Source organism: Lissotriton vulgaris, chromosome 2_1, assembly GCF_964263255.1.
Source record: "Lissotriton vulgaris chromosome 2_1, aLisVul1.2, whole genome shotgun sequence".
Lineage (NCBI taxonomy): Eukaryota > Metazoa > Chordata > Amphibia > Caudata > Salamandridae > Lissotriton > Lissotriton vulgaris.
The window spans coordinates 1,414,061,372-1,414,086,426 of record NC_141687.1 but is presented as its reverse complement, the minus strand read 5'-3'; the positions used below and the strand labels follow the sequence as shown (position 1 = coordinate 1,414,086,426).

Here is a 25,055-nt window from a genome sequence, read left to right as displayed (position 1 = left end):
TACAGTATTCTTGACTCTTCATTTATTGGGAAGGCAGAGAGGTCAATCAATCAAAGCATTTATATAGCGCACTACTCACCCGGAGGGTCTCAAGGCGCTGGGGGAGGGGGGTCCGCTACTGCTCGAACAGCCAGGTCTTGAGCTGCTTCCTGAAGGCGAGGTGGTCCTGGGTCAGGCGGAGGTGGGTCGGGAGGGAGTTCCAAGTCTTGGCGGCCAGGTAGGAGAAGGACCTTCCTCCTGTGGTGGCTCTTCGGATGCGGGGGACTGCGGCGAGGATATGGCTGGTCGAACGAAGCTGGCGTGTGGGAGCGTAGAAGTTGAGGCGGCTGTTGAGGTATCCTAGGCCTTGGTTGTGTAGGGCTTTGTGTGCGTGGGTGAGGAGACGGAAGGTGATTCTCTTGTTAACCGGGAGCCAGTGCAGATCTCTCAGGTGTCCGGAGATGTGGCTGCGACGGGGGATGTCCAGGATGAGTCCTGCTGAGGCGTTCTGAATCCGCTGGAGTCTCTTCTGGAGTTTGGCGGTGGTTCCGGCGTAGAGGGAGTTGCAGTAGTCCAGACGGCTAGTGACGAGGGCCTCGGTGACCGTCTTCCTGGTCTCGGTGGGGATCCACCGGAAGCTCTTACGTAGCATGCGCAGGATGTTGAAGCACAACGAGGAGACGGCGTTCACTTGTCTGGTCATGGAGAGGGAGGAGTCCAGGATGAAGCCCAAGTTGCGTGCGTGGTCTGTTGGTTTGGGTGCGCTGCCCAGGGCGGGGGGCCACCAGGAGTCATCCCAGGCGGAGGGTGAAGATCCCAGGATGAGGACTTCCGTCTTGTCCGAGTTCAGTTTCAGGCGGCTGTTCATCATCCACTCGGGTCATGAGTGACCCGAGTGACCCTAATTTGGCTCCTTCTGTCATGCGTGAGTGTTTCAGGAAAATGTGAATTATTTTTTACGCCGCTTCGCATCTTAAAATTTCTTGACTTTTATGCAATGGTACTGTAATTCATGTTTTTATCCTTCATATGGAAAATATTGGGATAAAAAACTCTTTGCTTGCACCCCCACCTTATTTTGGAAGGAGGCCGGGGAGGGGGGCAGTGATCCTTCACACCTTGGAAAATTATTTGTTTATTCTGGGGAGCAGTGTTGGTGGCTGACGTGTATGTGCTACAGCTGCATCACACTCAGGGTAACCAACTGGCATGGGTGCAAATTCAGGACGGCAAGTGTAAAAATTCAGGAAAAAAGGGTACACATTTAGGACAAAAATTCAGGACAGAAGGTAAAATTTCAGGACAACACTTTGGGACAAAAGGTAAATTTTACAGACACATCAGAGGAAGTTGGGCGATAGAATTAAAGTAAGTATATAGACAACCACTTAAGTTCAAGTAAAAATAAGTTTATATTAGGTTGAGACAAACGTGCATTTCACAGTTTTTCAGTCTACGCACAGCTTTGGGCAACTGTGCAGGTCTTATTGTGGTATTTCATATGATAATAATCTATTTATATGGTTACTGCACTGGTTTGTCCAGTCTGATATTTTGTTTACAACTCATGGTCCTGATCAGGCATGTTTGGTGAGAGAAATGGTCAGGAAGATCTACTCGGATAGACTTTGTTACAGGCATCTCATATCTAAGTGTCATTGTGAGATGTAAAGCAGTACGCATAGGTGAAATAAAGGGAGGAGTGCTGTGACCAACCCACTATAAGGAACGCATTATGGGTGTTTCAGCAAGTGGAACTTAAAATATGGAATCTGACTTTGCTTATGGGGGCTTTGCAGAGAGTTGCACTAGCTGACAGAAGTCACAAAGGTGCTTTTCCCAGCTGCTTTCTTAAAGAAGGCACTGCCGATACACTATTACATAGTTTATTTTTGACGCCTTGCCTATTGCTACATATACAATATACATCTCAAGCACACCTCATGGCACTATGAGGCTCTCCCTAAAACCTTACACCTAAAACATAACATGCAAACATTTACAATTACTAGTGTAACATTCAAGTAGCAGTTGGGTGTCACTCAAAATGTCATATGCATGATGTATAGATCCCACACATCAAATACAGAATAGTAACATATAGGCAAGGGAGTAGCCAGAAAATGTAAATACCTCCCACACTGAACTAAAAGTCTTATGGCACCAAGAAAGAAAGTAAGTCATCACAACCCTCCCCAGAAGAGTTCTCTTCAGCCATTCATCCTTCCATCAAACCCTTGATACCCACCACTTCAAATGTACATTCTGTCGTCTATTAATTCTTTCATCCATCATTCAGTCTTTCACCATTAATTCTGTCCTTCCATCTGTGCCCATCCATATCCAAACCCTTTCAACCATTTGCAAACCTATCCATCATCTATCCTTCCACCATTATTACACTCTTCCTTCCCTCCATCCACTCTTTCACTCATCCATCCATCATCCATCCATCCTTTTATACAATTCATCCTTTCAGTCATCCATCCACTCTTCCAACCATCCATCCATTCACTCATCCATCCAACCATTTACCCTTTCACCCAAGCCATCCTTTCACACATACATCCACTCTTCCACCATCGATTCACTCATCCATCCAACCACTTACCCTTTCACCCATCCAGCCACCCTTTCACTTACTCATCTATCCACCCAGTCACTCATCCATCCACCCATTCAACTTTTCACTCATCCATCCTTTCTTCCAGCTCTCCACCCTCCCTTTCACTCATGTATGCATTCTTTCACTCACCCGTCTTTACATTCTTCTTTTCTCTCATCCAGGCACCCATTTGCCCATCCATTCTGCTAAACATTCATCCATGCCTTCACTCATCCATCCACCCATACTCCCTTTCTCTCTCCATTCCCCTTTCATTTATCCACCCATCCTTCATTCACCCTTCACCAATCCACCCACTCATCCATTTACTCATCCATTTATGAATCCATCCATTGATCCTATGACTCATCTATAGTTTCACTCATCCATCATCCTTTCTCTCATCGTCCACCCTTTCAGTAATCTATTCATCCTTTTGTCCATCTACCCTCCCTTTCACTCACTCATCCATCCACTCTTCCACCCATCCATCCATTCACTTTTCCATCCAACCAGTTACCCTTTCACCCATCCAGCCATCCTTTCACTTAGTCAAACATCCACCCAGTCACTTATCAGTCCACCCATTCAACCTTTCACTCATCCATCCATCCATCCTTTCTTCCAGCTCTCCACACTCCCTTTCACTCATGTATGCATCCTTTTACTCATCCATCATTACATTCTTCTTTTCACTCATCCATGCACCCATTCGCCCATCCATGCTTTCAATCATCCATCCATCCTCCCTTTCTCTCTCCATTCCCCTTTCACTTAGCCACCCATCCTTCAATCCACCCTTCACCCATCCACCCACTCATCCATTTACTCACCCACTCATGATCCATTGACCCTATCACTTATCCATTGTTTCACTCATCCATTCATCCTTTCTCTCATCCATCCACCCTTTCACTCATCCATCCATCCATTCATTCAAACTTTCACTTATCAATTCATCAATCCATCCATCAGTTCTCTCATCCATCCACCCATTCACTTGCCCATAATCCACCCTTCCACTCATCCATCCATCCTTTTACTGATCCATCCTCCCATTAACCAATCCATCTACCCTTCCACCCATACACACATCTATTTACCCTCATCCATCCTTCCACTCACACATCCATCCATCCTTTCTCTCATTATCCATCTATTCACCCTTTCACTTATCCATTCAACCTTTCACTAATCCCTCCACAATGACTGCCACCAGTACAACCAGAAAGCCCACGATTGCAACCTGTAGAACAAGAAAGCCAATGATTGCCACCCGTACAACGAAAAAGCCAATGGTTGCCACCCGTGGAACAAGAAAGCCAATGATTGCCACTCATACAACAAGAAAGCCAATGACTGCCACTGGTACAATGAGAAAGCCAATTACTGCCACCCGTACAACGAGAAAGCCAATGATTGCCACCCGTACAACGAGAAAGCCAATGACAGCAATGATGATCCTATGAGATTACCGGTCCCTTTGGTCCCTGAATAACCCAGACCGGCAGGTGGAGCGGACTATCTCAAGCAGTAACCTCTTTAACGAGGGCTAAACTGACTGTCTCCAGCTTTCTTGAGCGGGCTCAGAGGTAGAAAAGAAGGACGACAATGGAGGAAGAGGGTTTTGAGGGATGTAAAGAGGCAGACATTGCCTCCACCCCTCCTCAGAAAACAGAGTTCTGCACTACAGATCAAAATGATAGAAGAAGGTGAAGGTTGCAACATCAGCAGGACACTTGATGAATAGGACGATGTGCGGATGCTGTCCTCATGACAAGCGTATACTGGTCTAGAAATGCTAAACACCACGCCTGTACGATGAAACAGAGTGTTCAGCAGAGGATTTAAGTCATGGGAAAGAAGTGACGTTTTGGACCAAATCAGAAAGCTTCTCCTCGAAGAGTCTTCTTATGGTGATCTAATAACATTGAACGCGTCCCAAGGACAGACAATAGCCGGTCTCCTAGATGAGTTAAACTCCATAAGAGAATCTAAAAAATCGAAAATCTCCAAAACCAATCACACTGCAGGCACCAGGATCACTAGTGACAACAACTAACTACCACCAGTCAACATAGATTGTGATTATGCAGTTTGTTTCTACAAGAAAAAGACACAGTCCCAATGAACCTACGCAGTGTTGTTCTACAGGAGTTCACACTCAGTCATCAGCTGTTTGTAGCTAAACTGACACTAACATTTAAGTCACTCAATGGCTTCAGGTTCGAACGCCTACAAATAACTTACGTAAAATTTAGTTAACAAATTCCACTCAAAATGCTTCGAAAAGGAACCTGCACCAGGTTCTGAAAGTGTAGACCCTAGACTTAGTTTTGAAAAGCAAGCAACTGAGCAACATTGTGGAAACAGTAGCGGCTGGCACTGAGTTCAGAGCGACTACCAAAGACATGACGATTAACATGATCCCTGAAGCGCCTAAAGTCACAGGGACGAACCACGGGGACGCCTGCAGCGCCAGCTGATGTTTGGATGAATGACAACATTAGACTGGGCATGGCTTAGTGATAGGATTTCAAAACTATCAAAAATAATTTATGTCCCTAAATGGCCAAAAAAGGATCTCTAACCGTTAGGTGCGGTAAGGCCAATTTACTTGTAATGTTTTTGAGAAGTATGGAGTTGACCAGGAAGTCCTGTGACTGTAAAATTTGACAGCCGGTCCCTAGGTTCTTCCACTGCTGCACTCTACAAGATCACTAAGAAAATATGTAGCTCACTCCCATCTTACTGAAATGATCCAAATCATTTGTAGAGCTCATCCATTTCGCACATTTTTGTGCTGCATATATATTTCTGTTGTTATAAACTCCTCAGCACTTAACGAACTATCATGTTCTTTAATCCTGACCTCATATTCATATAGTGTAAAGCAGTCTTCTGTGGTAACTGGGATTAAATTATTTTAAAAACCTTTAAGTTTCCTATAATTTGAAAACCCTTATAATCAATCTCATGCCATGTATTGATGCCCAATTTTGTGACTTTTGCCCAAATTTGTTTACAGTATAGATAGTTGTTTGCTGAAATTGTTTGGTACAGACTAAATCCCTTATAGACTAGATTATTCCCTTTGCATATTTTGTTTCTTTTCAATAATGCTTCTGTTATGTTATAATCTGTTATATCGCTATGCCATTAACCCTTTTCAAACTTTTGCGATGTGTGAAATGCGTGTGCTGTAAGCACTGTTTAATAATTACACTGAGTTACTCATTCCCTTGACTGTAGTATCTCTGACCATTTACCTGATAGTTTGCCCTTCCTACCCTGGAAAGAATTTTATTCCTGACTAGGAGTAATATCCCAAAATTTCCAGTGTAACTTCTTCTTTCCCACCTTGGAAAGGATTTTACTGCTGACCGCAGCAGGAGTACATCTAGAATCAGAAGTTTGAGAATACCCATAAATTCACAAATTTGGGATATTTCCATTCTTAATAGGAAAACCCTACACCCTATCCCTTGAAGGTGGTTACTCACGTACAATATCATACACACAATATTACAACATCGTAGGGCAACGCTACACTAGAAGGCATGGATTTATAGTTTTGTGAATGATTCTCACTTGAAAACAAATTTATTTGCAATGGCTTTGTGAATGAGGCCTAGTGTATTGAGCTGTTATTCCAATTATATGCACTTCTTGATCAATTGCCAATCGACCAAAGCTATTGTGGCCTGATTAAATCCGCAATTGGCCAGAGTGAGATGGCGCTGTGCGTTAAGTATCACATCCATACAGCTGCTACTCAATGTTATTACCTATCCACATTTGAGCCATTGTCATATTAATAAAGATTTATTCAAAGAACAGATTCCACAATAAGAACACCCTCAACCACAAAAGACCTCCCATAAACTTACACCCACTGGAGAGTTCCCTCTCAAACTTACCTCAACATTGCATCAAAAAGTACAGATTAACATTACAAGGCAACACCACTATCAAACGCACTAAGCACTCAGCCAGCATAGGAGAAACGTGTCCCTCTCTGGCCAACTTAATTCAAACCAAGCTCCGCCCACGTAAAAGCGACCTGCACTTTTCCAGACCCCAGACTGCGCTTTTCCAGACTCCAGAGTCGATGTATACTCGCCTGCATTTATGTGTGATTTATGAATAAATTCTATGAATTGTTCTATAAACCAAGCACCACAGTTTAAGTACACAGCTTTACACCTACAACCCAGAGGCTGGCAGCCAAACTTTAAGATGTGACATAAGAACAAAACATTCCTCCCACCCTTCGTTCACGGGAAGTTTAGACATCGTGTCTCAGGCCCTGGTTTCTCCCTTGCCGGTGAGTGGGTGGTCCCAATGATAGCAGTGCGTGTGCAATCCGGTATCAGGTGCAGTAGTTTAATGTACCTGGGGCAAGTCAGTTTGTTGAACTCTGCAGGCGGAATACTTATAAAGCGGGTCCACAGATCACGATATAGATCTAGGTTGAGGCCAGTAGCTGATGCTAGCTTCTTCATGCCTAGTATATACCACAGCTTATGTAGCCATGTCATGTGGTCTGGAATCCTGTCTGTACCCCAGTGGGCGAGAAGAGCCTGCTGGACCGTGCCAAGGGTGGGAACTATTTGTCGGTCCGGTAAAGATTTTAGGGGGTTGGTCAGGGCATTATATAGGCTCAGCATAGTGTAGACAGGGACACACAGGATTTGCATATCGACGGCCCTGTCAATGGCATCCAGAATGTCCTCCCAGTATCGGACCATATTTGGGCAGTCCCACAGAAGGTGCAGTAGTGTCCCTGTATTCCTACAACCCCTCCAACACTTGTGGTTCTTCTCCGGGTTCCATTTCTGGATGCATGCGGGCATCAGGAACCAAAATGAGGCAATCTTAAATTCGATCTCAGTGTTAGATGAGTTGTGTTCGTGTGCTTTTCCGTGTAGTAGACCTGAGCCCATTCTTTGTGCATGAGTGTGAGGCCTAATTCCAATTCACACCTTTTCTGCCCAGCAGTCTTTTTGTGTGTGTAGAGTGGGGCTAGAAAGGTATATAGTTCATTGATTAGATGTTTGTCATCGCTTTTGAGGTAGACCCATTTCTCAAATAGTAATAGTGGCCTTTGTATGTGAGGTTTAATGGAGGGATGGGTTACCCAATACTGGATTAGCAAATAGTGTATACGGTCTGCTTATGAGAGGTTACAGACAGTCTTTCTGTGTTCAACTGGGATAATTCTGGCCCAGTCAAAGAAACAGGCTTTACGCTTGCATCATCCCTCCTGCCACCGGTGATACCATTCAAGGTGCAGACCTGAGGTGAACTATGGATTGCCAGAGAATGGGGTCATGGGTTGGGTAAATGTGGTCAGACCCATGCTTTTAACAACCTTATCTCACACCAGGAGGGTATTTTTTTGTGATGGGGAGAAGTATAGTCCCCATGCTCTCTGTTTTCAGGGCAACCATGGAGCTCTCCAAATTAGTATTCCCACTATTGCCTGGTCCATAAAGAGTTTACAGAAAATGGACAACCCAATATACCCTTGTAGGCTTGGGCAATAAATAATTCAAAGTAAAAAATGTCTACAAGGGATTTCACTTGTACTATATTTGTTCTTTTGTTTCAATTAGTCTTGAGTAAGTCATGTACAATCAAACTCCAAAGTGTCCACTGGGACAACTACAATAAATGCAATTTAAAAAAAACACAGCACACAGAAGATCCTATTCGTATAAAATAAATGTATATGATTTTAGCATATTAAATTTGAAAAGGGTACATTTTAAAAAAGTGAATATCAGCAAAAAACGTTATGAAAGGATGTACAAATGAATTTAGACACACAGTTCATAACCTAAATCAGCTCCTAAAATGATACTCAAGCAAATATTATCCCAACATGAATAAATATTACTAAAGAAACTGAAGATTTTCTTGGATTTGACGGGACTGTCGACGTTTCGGTCTGTGTGGTATCAGTCCATTAGACCATCCTCAGGACAATTGATTTTTTTGCAAGATAAAGACCTTCTGTTGTAACTACAGGGCAATACCAGGTGACCTTGAGTCGGGATAGTGGTTAAAGACCAAGTTTGAAGCATTTGTGGTATGACCCAAGCGATTTATAGTTTTGGTGAAGCCAACATCGGGTCTTGCTATATTCTTCAAAAATGCGATAAAGCCAAATTAATTTTGTAGTATATTTCGGACCGCAATAGGTTCTGGCGAGGTAGTGTCCAGGCATGTCTGGACGCTACCTCACCAGAACCTATCGCATTTTTGAAGAATATAGCAAGACCCGATGTTGGCTTCACCAAAACTATAAATTGCTTGGGTCATACCACAAGTGATTCAAACGCGGTCTTTAACCAATATCCTGACTCAAGGTCACCTGGTATTACCTTGTCGTTACAACAGAAGGTTTTTATCTTGCAAAAAAATCAATTGTCCTGTGGATGGTCTAATGGACTGATGCCACACAGACCGAAACGTCGACAGTCCCGTCAACTCCAATAAAATCTTCAGTTTCTTTAGTAATATTTATTCATGTTGGGATAATATTTGCTTGAGTATCATTTTAGGAGATGATGTAGGTTATGAACTGTGTGTCTAAATTCATTTGTACATCCTTTCATAACGTTTTTTGCTGATATTCACTTTTTTCAAATGTACCATTTTCAAATTTAATATGCTAAAATCATATACATTTATTTTATACCAATAGGATCTTCCGTGTGCTGTGTTTTTTGAACATTGCATTTATTGTAGTTGTCCTGGTGGACACTTTGGAGTTTGATTGTACATGACTTACTCAAGACTAATTGGAACAAAAGAACACATATAGTACAAGTGAAATACCTTGTAGACATTTTTTACTTTGAATGCTCCATAAAGAGACAGTGCTTTTCTGTAGTGTTTCTGCTACATTCTATCATGAAATGAAGTTGCACGGCTTGAAGGTATCCTTGGGTATGAGGAATGCCTAGGCCACCATTGCCTATATGTTTGTAAGCAAGTTGATTCCTGCATGTGGGGTTGCTTGCTGTCCGAAGCATACCTGTTGTTTTCAAGCTGTAGGGACTGTAACATATTACATGGAAGTGTCAGAGAGGGAGGCAGGAAGATGAACAGAATCTTGGGGAAAATTGTCCTTTTCAGCACTGCCATCTGGCTTAAAAGGGAAAGGTGATGTCGACGTCAGGCCGCAAACTCGGATTGGACATATGCTAGGAGCTTAGTGTAGTTTATCTGGTGTGCAGTGGGCTAGAGCTGAACTCACAGTTGGGACGTGCGTAGTCGACCATGAGATTGGGAATTGGTTGCAGACTTGTGTTTCTTAGGGTGGCGAGATGATCAGGTTAAAAATCTGGGATTTTGAATGTTGACTTGAACCCCCGAGATCACACCAAAAAGGTGTCATTCTGTCACTAGGGCATGCAGTGAAGATAAAGGGTCTGTGGCTGTCACTAACACATTGTCTGCGTAAAGGCTAATGGTATGATCTGCATTCCCAAAGGGGGCCCGGGTAATACGAGGGTCTGCCCAGACTCTCTGAGCAAATGGCTCCACATAAAGGGTAAACAAAAGTGGTGACAGGGGACATCCCTGTCCTGTCCCACTACAGATGGCGAAGGAATCAGAAGTGACCCCGTTCACTCTGACTCAGGCTTGGAAAGCAATATATAGGCTACAAATTCAGCTGCAAAACTTGTCCACAAAGCCAGAATGCTGAAGGGTGGTGAATAGTTGTCACCAGTGGACCCTGTTGAATCATTTTTTGCATCAATCGTGAGTAAAAGTGCCTCACGTTTGGAGTGCTAAACTTTGTTGTTGAGGTAAAGAATGCATTCAGTTTTGTCCAGCCTGATTGGGCTCAATCAGTCCTTGCACATCAGTGCTGGCATGTATGCATTGGGGGTAGATGCTAGTATGCCTGTGGATAGTTTCATGTCAACGTGAAGGAGGGAGTTCGGTCTATATGAGCTGCAGAACAGATTGTCTTTACCGAGGTTGGGGATGACCGGGACAGTGGCCTCGAGAATGGTCTTCGGTAACGCGTCAGAGTCCGTGAAGGAGTTGAACAGCCTCCTGAGTATGCAGGCCAACGTGTGGCAGAGGTTTTGTAAAAAAAAAAGGGGTGGAAAAGCTGTCAGTCCCGGGAACATTAGCGGCTTCAGTCTAGTTATGGCAGAAATCACCTCAGCAAGAGTAATTGTCTCTTCCAGCTCAGCCGCTTCCCCTAAATATGGCGGGGGATAGGACATCAGAGAGGTGTTGTTCAGTGTACAGGGGTTGTTAGAAATCCAAAAATGTGGCTGTGATTCCCTTCCTCCTGCTATTGCAATGGCTTGTTTAGTGTCTCGGAGTATCTTGGTGCGTAGGCAACGTGCAAGCAGTCTGCCGCATTTGCTACTGCCCGTGTAGAAATTGTGTTTAAGACGAAGCAGATCATATTCTGCCCTGTCAAGGCCTAGGTGCTTAAGCTGCACACGTCTCATCTTGTTGTCGTCATACTCTAGGGGTGCTGGTGCGCTTATGAATATTTTCCAGTTCTTTCACTGCCCCCCTGCAGCCACACCGGTTCCTCGCTAAATAATCGATTGTTTTGGAGTACCACTGCTACGAGCTCTCCCCTGGCCACCACTTTTAGGGAATCCCAGAGTGTGGAGACCTTCATCCTGTAATCTAAGTATACTTTGAGGGCCTTATTCACGGAGGAAATGTTGCTAGGGTTTTGGATAAGGCTGTTGTGCAGCCTCCAGCTATTAGCTGGTGTTTGTTTGTTGTCTATCTGCAAAGTCAGCGTGATGAGGGCATGGTCGGACAGTGACATGAGGTCTAAGCTCACCTCTTCAACTCAAGCCATGATCGTGGGGGGCCCCAGGAATTAATCTATGCTTGCATAGCTCTTCTGGGCTGCCGAATAAAAAATATAATCCGTTCTTTTGGGTGGGCGCACTGCCATAGGTCCACTAGGCCACACTTGTGCAGCTAGGTCAGACTGTTTGTAGTGAATGCCCCTGCATGTCCTATTCTTTGTACAGAGCGATCTGGGTGGTTATTCATCACTAGGTTCTGGTCCCCACCCATCATGGCTTCTGGCATCGCAGAACCGCATGGTTTCTGAGAGGGTTTTTTGGATGAAGTGTTCCTGACGGGACATGGAAGGAAGCAATTTTAACTGGAAAGGAGCTGGTCAGAAAGAGGTATGCTAGGAGCCTCCCCCTTGTTTCTGCACTCTTGCTGATAACCTCACCTTTCAAATTCTGGGAAAGGAGTCTGACCATCCTCCTTTTTTTAGCGGTCCCTGAAGACCAAAACTGCCAGTGGAAGCACCAGGATCGCATCCTCTCTACATTTTTTGGCAACAGGTGCGTCTTCTGTAGCAGGCATATGTTGCGGTCACTGTGCCCTAGGAGGGATAAGATTGTGCCCTTTTGTCTTGGTGGTTTAACCCCTTCAGTGCTGCAGACGGGCCCCGGCCGCCAGACGTCACGGTGGGCGTATGCAGAGGACGGCCGGGGGCCGTCCGAAACCTGCCCTCTCGTAAATTAGCACAGAGCACAAGGGGTTAAGCCCCCAACATTGAGGCTGGGAATTTTGAGTCCCTTGATGGGTAATCAGAGAGGGTGGCTGATGCCTTGGTCTGTGGAAAGCATTGGGTGCTCAAGGGACAGATCTTTGCTCTCAGGCGTGCAGGCAGTGGGCCACAGAAAAGGTGCAAAGTTGTGTGACCATAGTGTGGGGAGTGACACAACCAAACAGTCCCCAACATGAACCAGAACAAAATTGCCAAACTGAAGTCCATGTAGAATGGAAGTCCATCGAGTGAGTTCTGTGTTTCATGCCGGAGGAGGGTTGTGGCACATGTTCATCTACAGGTGAAAAAAGTTGGTCTACTCTGCCCCTGTACCCGGGCGATGCCGGGGGGAGAGGGGTAAAGGAGGCCGAGCTTGACAACACAGGTTGATCAGCTGTGTTTTGAGAAGCGCCTTCAGGATCTGTTCGATCCGCCAATTGTGTCCTGTGAAAACTTGTCCAAAAACCACCTTGCATTCTTGCGCTATTACCCTAGGTTTTAGTGGGCTTTGCCAAGAGGGGACTAATTTAGGTAATGACTATGGTGATTCCCCCGAGGGGCAGCAGGTCTCCTCCTGTGGCAGGCCAAGGATGCGGTGAGCCTCCTGTAGTGATCGAAGCGGATGTATTTTGCCCTCCCAATGAAAGATAAGGGGGAATGGGTGGCCCCATCTATATTTGATTGACATGGACCGTAGGAACTCTGTGATTGGTTTAAAGTTCCTGTGTCATTCTAGGGTAATAATCGAGAGGTCCTAGTAGAGACAGAACTTATGGCCTTTGAATTGGGGGTGTTGCAAGTTTCTAGCTTTCTTAATGATTTCTTCCTATAGCTGGAAGTTGTGCACGCTTGCCAGGATATCTGGAGGGAATGTACCCCCGCCCCCCACAGCAGCCGTCCAGGTGGACCCGGTCCACTTGAAGGTGGCTGTCCTCCTCCCAGCCCAGGACATGCAGGAATAGGGTATGTACGATACTGCTAATGTATGTTCCCTCTGAGCCACATGTTGTTATGACGAGATCTGTTCTTGATATCCTCTACGTGGGCTTTTAGGTCTGCCTATTGCACTTGGAGCTTCAGATCTTCTTGTGGAGCACCTCAACATCTCCTCCAGTGCGATCTCATTGTCTTCCTGGGAGGACACTCTTTATCCGAGTGAGCCCAGGTCTGTTTCATTGCCTGCAGCTCCAGAAACAGGTCCCATTTGACTGACTGTAGATACATCCTGGCCGTGCCGAAGAGGGACTCCAAGAAAACCCGGGTGACTGAGGCTGCCTAGCCTCCTGGGTCGTCTGATGGGGAGGAATGTATAGACAGAGGGAGCTCTTTGCCTAAAGAATTCTTGGAGTAGGTGAGCAAGTCTCACATGGTGTGATCTTTCTTGCCTTTGAAGGAGGCCATTTGGTGATGGGGAGAAGCACCCTAGGTGACGAGGTGCTGGCCTGACCTTGTGGTGAATGCTACACATTTCAGGCGTTCACAAAGGTGAGGCCTTGCAACCGCACACAGAGCAGCCTGAGGGAAGGCACCAGTGTACTGCCAGTGCTTATGGTGAGTTTCATGCCACTGCTGCTGTTTTGGAGAGGCTTTGGAACAGTAAGAATGACACAGGTGTCAGGGAGGGGGCGCCTAAAAGTCTCTTCCCCAGGGCTCAGTTTCCCGTACACTACTGTGCTGCAATACTCTGCCAGTCTTTAGTGCCCCGGGGCTGATGGGCAGCTGGCAAGGCCGCTAAGGATCCTCCGTGTCTTGGCAGTTGGTGCAATGTAGGGCACTTACTTGTTCCAGCCTGCACGGGTCCCAAGTTCTCACAGCAGGTGACCTCCCACAGCATCACCATACTTGCTTGTGGAACTCCAGCAGATCCCCCACTGTATGTTTCTGCGTCTGCTGACATTGGACGGGGGCCAATGACTCCTTGATGTTGCAGGGTCTTTATTTTCACTGCTGTGTTCAGGGCCCCCAGGCTGTCCAGCCACACATCACCAAGAGGCGGTTACATACTGCGGGCCCCCTGGGTGAGCAGCAGGAGCATGTCAGGTACAGCAGCACCTGATCTGGAAGCGGGCACTCAGCGGGCAGCGGCAAGTGCAGTTTCGCACTACACGCTAGGCTGCACCCATGATCTTGGTTTGGCTCTTTTCGGGTGTTGGCAGTCTCATTATAGCTGTGCCTTCCAGAGCAGCATGGCAACCCATACCTCTTGCACGGTGATCAGGATAGCTTCACCATACTCCTCCATGCCAGCCGAGCCCCGGCTCGCTATGAAGAGCAGTGCTCAGGCAGCCCGGGGAACGAAGAGGCACGTGAAGCATCCTACACAGCCGCCATCTTGTCCACACCCCTAATGTGTGATTTACATGCAGTTTGGACCCATAGACTTGCAGTTTAGTTGCAATATTAAAATGAGTTATTACCCAAATCAGTGGAGTTCATTTCATTCACACTAGGAGAATGAAAGGCTAAGTAGATCATAGCAACATCCATGCCTCTGACCATCAGATTGCCACTGGTTACTACTAAAGGAACATTAACCTGGATTTCTCAGGAACTATATCTGCTGCCAATGCTTAATTTGTAAAACAAAGCATGTCAGTGTCCAAAAAACTGCTCAGAAGCCAGCGGCCGGTAAAATGAACTGTTAGCGTGCAGAACGCCAAGGCTGGTAGTGTTAAATCCACCCCACACACTCACTACTTCCTTATCTCAGTCCTGCTTTCTCTGTCGTAACGTTTTTTCCGCCCTTATCTTCCTTTGTCTTTCCAACTTGTGTGCTTTTCCCTCTCTTGTCCTCGATAATTATTAAATGCACAAAAATAAGTGCCAGTGGCCCTTCCCGGCAACCACAGGCTCAAACTAAGCACTGACTGCTGCACATTGTTAAAGCTGGTGTGAGGGCTTAGGAAGTTAAGGCACTTACTCAGGGCTTTAAGTGGACCGGGTCTCACCGGTACTGACCCCAGGCAGTTTTTTAAAGGGGGCCTCAAAACGTTTTTTTTTATTGGGCTCTGTTTTGTGCCCTGGCATAAGCGATTCCTTTTTTTCCGGATTACAGTGACAGCAGGCACATCATATGCGTGTGCGCACACTGCTGACTTCTAACTAGTGGAGAAGTTACGGCATGACGTCATGTCACGTGAGCGTTGTAGGGGAAGGGAAAGCCTTTAAAGAGAGTAATTTTCTCTCTGGATTTCCCTTCTCTTTTTGAAACTCTGGAGCAGCAACATTGTTGTGGTGTCACCAGGGCTTTAATTGAAGCTTTTTCAATATTATACATAAGCTATAGTTGCTGCGTATTTAACTTATGCAACTAATAACCATTGACAAAGCCAATAGTCCTGACTTGTTGCAGGTATGATATTTCTTGTTGTATCATATATCTGGATGCAATGACAGAAACAGCAAAATACAAATTGGTCAACTCAGTATGCTAAGCACAGATTTTTAGCTTACGTGTTTTTAAGCCACACCCTTAATTACATTGGCCACGTCCCTTTGAAAGACCCCCCCCCCCAGTTTTTTCATCCCACTTAAAGCCCTGCACTGACTGCATAGAACTATGTGCCTACACAAACTCTAACGGGATAATTATGGCAAGATACCTCAGGTGGCTAATGTGTCCCTGTATATAATCAGCCGGTCATCGGCAGGCCCACTGGAAGCAGAGGAGGAACAAATGATGCCGCTGGGTCAAAAGAAATATGAGAAAACAAATGGCAATTTATGCGGCTAATGCAGCACAATTTGTGTTAGGATGACCTCTTTTTGGGCCTTTTAACATAAGTTCACATTTTCTGGCCAAAGGTTTCACCTCAATAATACCACTTTAACAGACAGAAAAATCAGAAAGGTGACCAGTCAACATATGCAAATGGCCTTCCATTGCGCAGCAATGTTTTTCACTAACTTTTGATCCATATTAGCTAGAAATATTTTTTTTGCTGAAATCTGCAGTTATGCCAGGCGGCAAATCAACAACGATGTGAAAAACGCAACAGTCGCAAAACCACATAATTACAGAGGCCCTGGTCTGAGGTCTGCTGCAGAACACTGTAGTGTCATGTACATTACATGTTCCGATCATTACTGAACAGCAAAAAAAGGGGTAAAATGCTTTTTGAAGAGCTCATCATGTAACCAGGAGACTATACACTCCTTCCCGGGAGGCAATCAAAAGGTTATTAGCCTGTAGCAAAAATATCCGTGGAACTAGCAAGCCATACCTGAAACTATACATTGAGGTGGCATGTTATTTTAATCTAGTGCAGCAAGCAACTAGTCATATCCGGTCTGGTACCGTAATATATATTATTTAGGAATCTTTTGAATTTTTCAAAGCTTTATAAAGAAGACTCGATTCTCTTGAGGTTTCTTTATGGACAACTTGTGGGCACAACAGCCTCCTGACGACGTCGACCACAAATAAACAAGCAAGCCTGCTTTCAAACACCCTAGGCCCACCAGCCAGTACGCCGATACGGATGCATCACATTCGCACGGAACGGCAGCTATAAAATGTAGGAAATATTAATATGCTACCAAATTACAATTTGCACTATCTGATTCCATGAATATCAAATGATTCAAAAACCACTTTACAGCTGCTAAAAGTCACACGAGGTTGGGGGTCTTGTTAAGAGTAAGCCACACTTCTGTGGAATTACACATTTATAATCTTATAATGCTGCACTGCGCATGGCTAAGTACAAATCCTCCTCGAGCCTCCCGATCCCAAATGAATAAAACATGATTCCTTTATCCCTCCAGACGGAAGCAGTGCCGGGAGCTGCAGTATTATGAAATATTTAGAGCGGGGGCTACCTGTCTTCTGTTCATACCTGCTGCCACGCAAGGCCATGTTTATTTCATGCTGGAGCAGCTCCACTTCTGCAGGTTTCAAGCGCCCAGCTAAGGTCGGCCGCCCAACTTCCACAGAGCTAGGGTGACCATACCACCCGGGCCTGGTGGCTCGGTGAACTAATGCGTTCACTGTAGGGGCCTCATGCTTACAGGTTCAAACCCCGGCGGATCCACTCAGCCTTCCATCCATCTGAGGTCAATAAAATGAGTGCCATTGAGTTGGGTAACAATAAACAGCTGTTATTTAGCGCCAAGATGCCTATGGGTGAACGTGCACTTTGCAAATACATGTTATGTTATTTTCCCGGATACTCCAGCTTTGAGAGCACTGTCCCAGCATCCAGATGCTTTTCCCAATCTTAAACACATGTTCCAGACTTAGGATCCAGCTCAAATCATCCTGCAAAGCAGAATTGAAACATTTGCTGTCCTTTCCACAGGCGCCTCAAAAGTCTGAAATAACTAAAGTAATGTAGCTTTTTATTTCAGGCAGCACAGGAGGAGGCATGCTCTTAGCTGAGGGGAGACGGAGCGGGTGGAGGTGTAGGGCTGCGGTCACAGGGTGTAGGTCCTGCCATAGCTAATGTTATACGAATGTAGCCTGAGCCTTGTATATTAAGAGTTGAAAAAAACAAGAGTGTCAGAAGTTTCAGAGTCTGAAATGTGCAGCCACATTATTTCACAGTGACTTAGGGCCTGGTTATGACTACAACGTTGTAGCCACGTTGGCGGTGAGTGCACCGCCACCCTGGCGATCCAACCTCCCTATTGGGAGTTTGGCGTTCGGACCATCAAAGGATGCTGCATCTGCCAGGAATCCATGATCCCTCTACAGAGATGCAGCGGTGTGAGGCCACAATATGCTGGTGGGGCCGCTGCAGCACCAAAAAGCATAATATATGTTTCCTGACTGCTTTACTTCAATGGCGGTGAGCCTGCTATTAAAAGTGTGGCGGCAAGGAAACCAAGGGTGCCTCGGGGACATGGAATGAATGCAGGGGCACATAGTGTGCACCCCTATCTGCATTCACCCCCTTTTCGCACAGCATGGGGTTTCCAGTGCATGTCGTGCAAAAGCAGACTTTGGCGTTCCCATTGCGGTGCCATTTTAATAGGCACTGCCATGGGAACGCCAAAGGACACCCCTCCCCGCCAGACCACAAGACTACTCGTAATATGGCAGGCGGCTGAGTTTGGTGGTCCTGGAGCGGGATGCTGGCGTGGTGGCCAGCTCCAGGACTGCCAAACTCGTAATCCCAAATACATATGTTGATCAATGTCGGCCTCCAATCGTGCTTCTATGTCTGGCCTGTCCCAGTTTTTGCTACTCACATTCTAGTAATCCTACACAGAGACAAATCACCTGAGGCCTACAAACAGGCTCGCTGGTTTTTTATTCTACTTTTTAGTACTCAGTAGTACTGGGCAAACTTTTTGTTACCCAGGTGACATTCTGGTATACCGTAAATGTAGCATTTATTTAAAAAAAATTGAAAGTGCGCATGACATGATTTCCTGCAACTGTAACCAGCAGGAGAACATCTTGTGGGAACAGTAACACCACTGGCGAGATATTTCTTGCTAGATTTCTGTTTTTTATATGAGAGGTATGCTCCTCCGAGGAGTTTTCATGAGAAACCATCAACCTACATTGCACGCAATATGTATGTTTCTTATAATTTTCATAAGATTTCACACAGAAAAAAGAATGTTATTTTGCCAACACCATACTCTGAACTAGTATTACCTGGTACCATAGATTTTATTATTGCAATGCTGGTAAACCGACTTGTATCACATTAGAAATGCAGCGATAATTAGTCTATAAGAAGCACAATGTGGTATGAGGGTTAAAAATAAATAATTTCCTATAATTAGGAAAAAGGACCTCTCATACGACGTGCATGCATTTATGTTGATAGGGCTGCTGCCATCAATTGCAGTTTTGATCCAATGTGATTCATGCCGTGGGCTGATGTTGGTCACTCTCATGCCCACCTGGATTTGGTAAATATAGTTTTGGGAGGGCCGCTCTGGTGTTACCTGAGGTTGATGCTTAGAGTTTGTGGAGGATCACAGTGTTATTCATTACTGGAATCTTATAAATGAAGGGACATATGTACAAGCCCCTATCGCCACAAGAACGTTACTTTTTAGGATGCTCCTGTGGCACTAGGGGCTTCACCTTATTTACAAGGCAGTGTTAAGCCACTTAACTTGGCTTAACGCTGCCTTGTAAATAAGGTGTTCTTTCACACTATGCTTAGCATGAAAGGGGAGGGCAATTAGTGTTGCTGTGTGCGTTCCACCACAACACCCATTGATTCTGACGCTGCATCCTATTTACAAGGGGCGTAAATAGGAGACAGTGCCAGAATTAAGACCAGGGGAAACCTGGTTTTACCATGGCGCAATAAGGTGAAATGTTTCATTTCTCCTAATTTTTGCTGTTTTCATGTGTGCTGTGTTTTGCAGGACACATGAAAATAGCAAAAGGCCAATGATTGTTTATGTGCAGAAAAGTCCAATTCCTACACACAAACACTTATTTTTTTTAAATGCCGTTTTGCAACTTCTGTGTTTGCTGCATGAAGCAGCACACACAGAAGTTACAAAACGGCATTTAAAGATTGTTAATGTGCAGGAAGGTGGACCTTCCTGCACATAAACAATCTTCACCTGCAGGCAGACAACCTTGCACTACGGTGCAAGGGTGCCTGCGCTGGCGCTAGACTGCTAAGTATAGCGCCAGCGCAGGAGAAATCGGAGGGCTGAACCATATTCTTGTAAATATGGTGCAGCCCTATGTTTCTCAAGTGGCGAGAGAGGCGTTAACCCAGGAATGCTAACGCATCTCTCCGCCCTTGTACATATGCCTGCAGTTTAAAAATTGTTTCTCTCGGATGATTGGCTGCGGATCCTTATGCATAGTGTCTGGGTGATCCCACAAAAATACTGTGCTAGAGCTGATTCTTTTTCTATTATTATATCTATAAAGCATTCATACACTCAAGAGCATCTAATACATAGTTTGTGGGCATAATTGCTATGAAATACTGAAAGTCATCCCCCCTGAAATTTAGAAAGAAAAAAAAGTAAAGAAATAGGCACCGTGGTACTCTAGAGGCCAGGACGGTGACAGGAAGAAGTTCAGAGCAACGGAATGAACGTAGAGGGAATGTATGACTGCAACGCATACATTTATAACATATGCCTTTACAACACAGGGGCATATTAGCAAGGGAGTCTGCACTTTTTGCTGCTAAAGCGGCGATTTCCTGGCGAAAGCGACCGGTTTGGGTGCCGCTTTGCATGTCAGCGATATTTAGCGCTAATGACATGCAAAGTAGGCGTTCCCAACTTCAAGGCAACTGAAAGCAGTCGCTAACTCACCTTCCCCTATTACCAATGGCCGCAAAGCGATGAAATAACTCGCACTAACCACGATTATCACTTGAATCTTACACCTGCAAGAATCTTGACTTATGCATGCTTAACATGGGTGGTGGATTATGGTGATACGACCACAGGGTCGTATCACCAAGGCTATCGCTGTTTCGAGTGCAACATCGCTGGTTTTCCAGCGATGTTGCCCCATTTCCCTGGATTTCGCTTGAATATTGTCGCCCGGAGTAACGTGTCGTTAATAACGCACTAACCGGGCGTTAAATTCCAGCGATAGACAGCGATAAATATAAAATTGCTAAGCACGCTTTGTGATATTTATCGCCGTCTGTTGCTAATATGCCCCACAGTTTTTACAGCGCATACGTTTACATTGCATGCCATTACACATTTTTTTAAACTACATTTACAACACATTCCATTACATCACATTATACCTTTCCAACACATACCATTACAACGCATACCATTACATTGCATTTAAGGTAAGTGTTGGATAGTGTAGGGGTAAAAATTACTATTCTAACTCCAGGGGGTGCAACAGTAGGGTAAGTGTTGGATAGTGTAGGGGTAAACATACTATTGTATCTCCAGGGGGTGCAACAGTACTGTAAGTGTTGGATAGTGTAGGGGTAAAAAATACTATTCTAACTCCAGGGGGTGCAACAGTAGGGTAAGTGTTGGATAGTGTAGGGGTACTATGCGTTGTAATGGTATGTGTTGTAATGACATGCAATGTAATGGCTGCGTTGTAGTGACATGCGCTGTAAAGGAGGTTGCGATGTAAGGACTGCATTGTAAATGTAGTGCGATGTAATGACTGTGTTGTAAAGGTTGTTTCCCACGTGGAAGCAAATGGAATTAACCAGTGATCGCGAAATGATGAAAAAAAGAAGAAAAAATAACAAAAGTCCTCTTTCTTCAGATCTCAACTTGACAAAGCCATAACCGTCCGAGAAATACTTTTTGGACATTGTGAAACATGATATTAACTCACCTCCCTTTCTGTGTTAGAAATGCAAAAGAGAGAAGTGAAGAATTCTCAGACTTTTTTGATGAAAACATTCTATCTATTGGGAAAAAAACACGTACCCTCTAGTTTAAAAAAATTTTGGTTTGGAACAAATTCAGAGAAATTATGGAAAGTGATCTTATTAAGTCGACAACAAATGTCATACCACCCTCTCACTTCCCTGGTCCGATATCAGTCACAATGCTAAAAGAGATCAGTCCAACGTTTATCCCATGCTGGATGAGACTGATTATCCTTCACTAAATCGGGAGATATTAAAATAGGTCGACCCAAAAGCCGGAGCTAGTCTTGAAGATTTTAATACCTTTTGACCAGTATCACATCTCTTTTTTTTTTTAGCAAAAATACTAGAGTGCTGCACAGCATCACATTTTAAATAATTTACGGTTGCCACCAATTTGTTATGCCACAGTCCATTTTGAAATCTGTTGGTAGCATGTAAACAGTAGCTTTTGACATGGTGAACCATAACACTTTACCTAACACAAGCAGCAGTGGCCGGCTTGGATCAGCGGGAGGGGGGGGGGGGGGGGGAAGATGTGGGGGGGAACGGGTGTAAAAAAATAAAAATAAAACGTACCTTTTTGCCACGTCTCTCCTCCGCAGTCCTCCCTCGCTCAGCCACAGGAAGCACATCTAGGCTCCCAGTCAGCCAATCACAACGCTGCCTTAGCAGCTTTGTGACTGGTCTGAGCACCGTGTTTCAGCACTCAGATGCTGACTGGAGGCCAGGGCATGTTCTCCACGTAGGCTGTGATGCAGCCTGCATGGAGAACATGCGAAGCGCGCAAGACTGAGAGGGCCGGCCAAGCAGTCCTTGTTCACTTAGAAGGGTGCTGCCTATCACTCCTCCCCTGCCCCCTGCACAAGTAGAAGAAAATACAACTATAATAATGTGAGTTATAATGTTATCTTCCCTTTGTTTCGCTGCAAAAAAGCAGTGGGGCGACGCTCCTCTGCCTTAGTTGAGGAGCCGCCACTTAACACAAGCAAGTAAAGAATGGGTATGAACGCCTCATAACTATGCCGTCTATTGTTATACCTGGAAAACCGATCCCGACAAATAAGACTGAGCAATAATATGCCATCCCCTTCATACTGAGGTCAGGGAATGCCACATGGATCAATTCTACTTCTAAGTCTTTTTAATCTGTTCTTGTAATCTCTTACCATGATTCTCAAGCACTCAAATATCTTGAATCTTCTCTGTGCAAGGATGTAAATCATAAACAATCTACTCTCCGAACGACAGACTCTTCTACGGTGGACTCTAGACAACATTGAAGCCTGGCTAACTTTTCAAAACCTGAAATTAAACCCAGCTGAGATCTAATTCCTGCCATCTCCCCACCCAATGGTAGAAACCAGTCCAATCAAGGCTGGGCAAACAATGTACAAAACTACAAAACCCATATGACTGAATGCACAAAATCGCTGGATTACAAGGAGAGAACATGCAGTACCAACTTCTTGAAGGTGTAAACCCTTCATACCAGAATCAAACTTTAATACAGCGGTACAATTGATGGTCATTTTGATACCTCGCTTCTGGGAAAGCTTTACTCGCAATGAATAGTCTGTTGCATCTGGCTTCTTTTGATTGCAGCCCTAAATGACTCTGTGAGGCCAGTCACAGGAATGAAATGCTTTAATCACATCAGCAGTTTCCCCAGTACTATCAAATACCTTCCTACTGATTCTCAAAAGATATAAAAACTTCTTCCTCATCAAGCACAAAGCCACACACAGTGGCACACCAAACTACCTGTTTCAAAAACACAATACCAAGATCATACACTTTTATGGGCTGTGGCATTCCCTCTCACACTTGGAAGAGGCTTGCCTCTTTCAAATCGGGAAGATCTCAAACTGTGTAATCTCACCCAAAAGAAGTGCCTTGTTGGGGTCCCAGAAGATCTTCTCTTAGCCCTACAATTTTTAAAATATGCATTGCCCTCTTGGCCCACGTCAATACACTTTTGCATTGATCCTTTTTTCATACGCTGAAGACACATACGTTTTCTTCTCCTTTGTCCACAATAGCCTTATCACACAGGAACATTTCTCTAACTGCACGACTACAGCAGCTTTTTGGATGCATCAACATCATGTAAGATCAATGGGGAAAATAGAGAAATACTTATTTTTGGAGAATGCTCCATGATATGGTCCTCAGCCTGATGGCATCAGGAACCAGGGGCTCCTCTCTCATCTTTCAAAAGAGTCAGAAATCTTGGTTTCCTGTTTTATTATGATCACTCCTGTAAGGCCCAGGTGAATCAATCCACATTGTCTTATTCTTTTTATTCTGAAAATGCTAGGGAAATTCATCCTATTGATTACAATGTCCTCCTGTAAAACCATGTTTCAAATATTAATTTTCTAGCTACTAGAGTACTGCAACTCTTTCTATTTGGGCATGCACAATTATTTTTTTGAATCAGGACCAGACCACTAAAAACAGCAGCCTAATTCTTGGTCTTCCCCCACAATCAATATCATGGACTTGATTAGATCTTCGCTAATAAACCATCAAAAACGTGTTATTTTTAATTCCCTCTATCACCTATCAAATATTTGATCACATTGGTCCCACCAACTTGAGTTCCAAATTCAAGCTGTACTACCCCACTCGACACAGGATTGAAATTGCTTTCCGTAAGTTTCCTAGAGAAATAGGAATATGATTCTCTGTGTGAAATGTACACCTCTTTTGAGCAGGGCTGTACTGGGAAACCAAAAGCCGCCCTCGCAAACATGCTCTAACCAGTCTTGCTCCCTTTGTCTCCTTGCCCTGTCTTTCTCTATCCATCATTCCATTCTGTCTCTCTCTTTCTCTCCTCCATCTTTGATCGCTTTTTCTCCAACATCTTCTTACATTATTTTTTATTTTTTTTCTCTCTTGAAGCCTTCATGTGGCTGCTGCAATTAACCTAGGAGAGCTGGTAAAAGTGACAGAGTTATCAGGAGCAGCCCTGGAATTTCAAACCTGGTGTCCGAGGGCTCTAGCCCAACACATATTCATTTCCAACTCCTCAAAATGGCCCCCATACGCAATGAGTGCGGCAGACTTATATGATCAAACCATTCTCTCTACAGGCATGAGAGACTAAAGTTGAATACAAATCTGCCAAACATGGGCGGCACAGGTAAGAGCGTTGGGCGGGGGAGCGGGCAGGGTAAGGGGTAGGGGGGAGTCAACAGACGACAGGACTGGTACAATGAAACAAAAAAATAAATAAAACCACTTAACTTGCGCTCTCGCCGCATTGGTGATGCGGCCAGCACAAAGTAAGTGGTTTTATTTATTTATTTAATTTTACTTATCCAGTCATCTGTCGACTTCCCCACATTGCCTCGCCCCATTGTCCACCGCACTTACCTGTGCCGGCCGTGCCTGGCATCTGCCCGCCCAGCTCTCGCGATCAGCACACAAGTGAAATGCCCTGTGGAATAAATGGTCTATCCAGTCCTGCTTTTGAGTAACTAAAAAACACACTGTAGCATCCATATTTCCATCTGAGCAAGAGTCTGTATGACTAGTTACACTCCTGTCTATAGGCAAAGTTACTATTTCTGTGTTTGTACACTACAAATGCAAATTT

At 44.7% G+C, this 25,055-nt stretch overlaps 1 protein-coding gene across 5 annotated transcripts in view; it reads right to left on the bottom strand.

Annotated features, from left to right (window-relative positions):
- Positions 1–25,055, bottom strand: part of DIXDC1 (DIX domain containing 1) — a 493,171-nt gene that overhangs the window by 214,349 nt on the left and 253,767 nt on the right. The gene's annotated exons all lie outside the window — the stretch shown is intronic.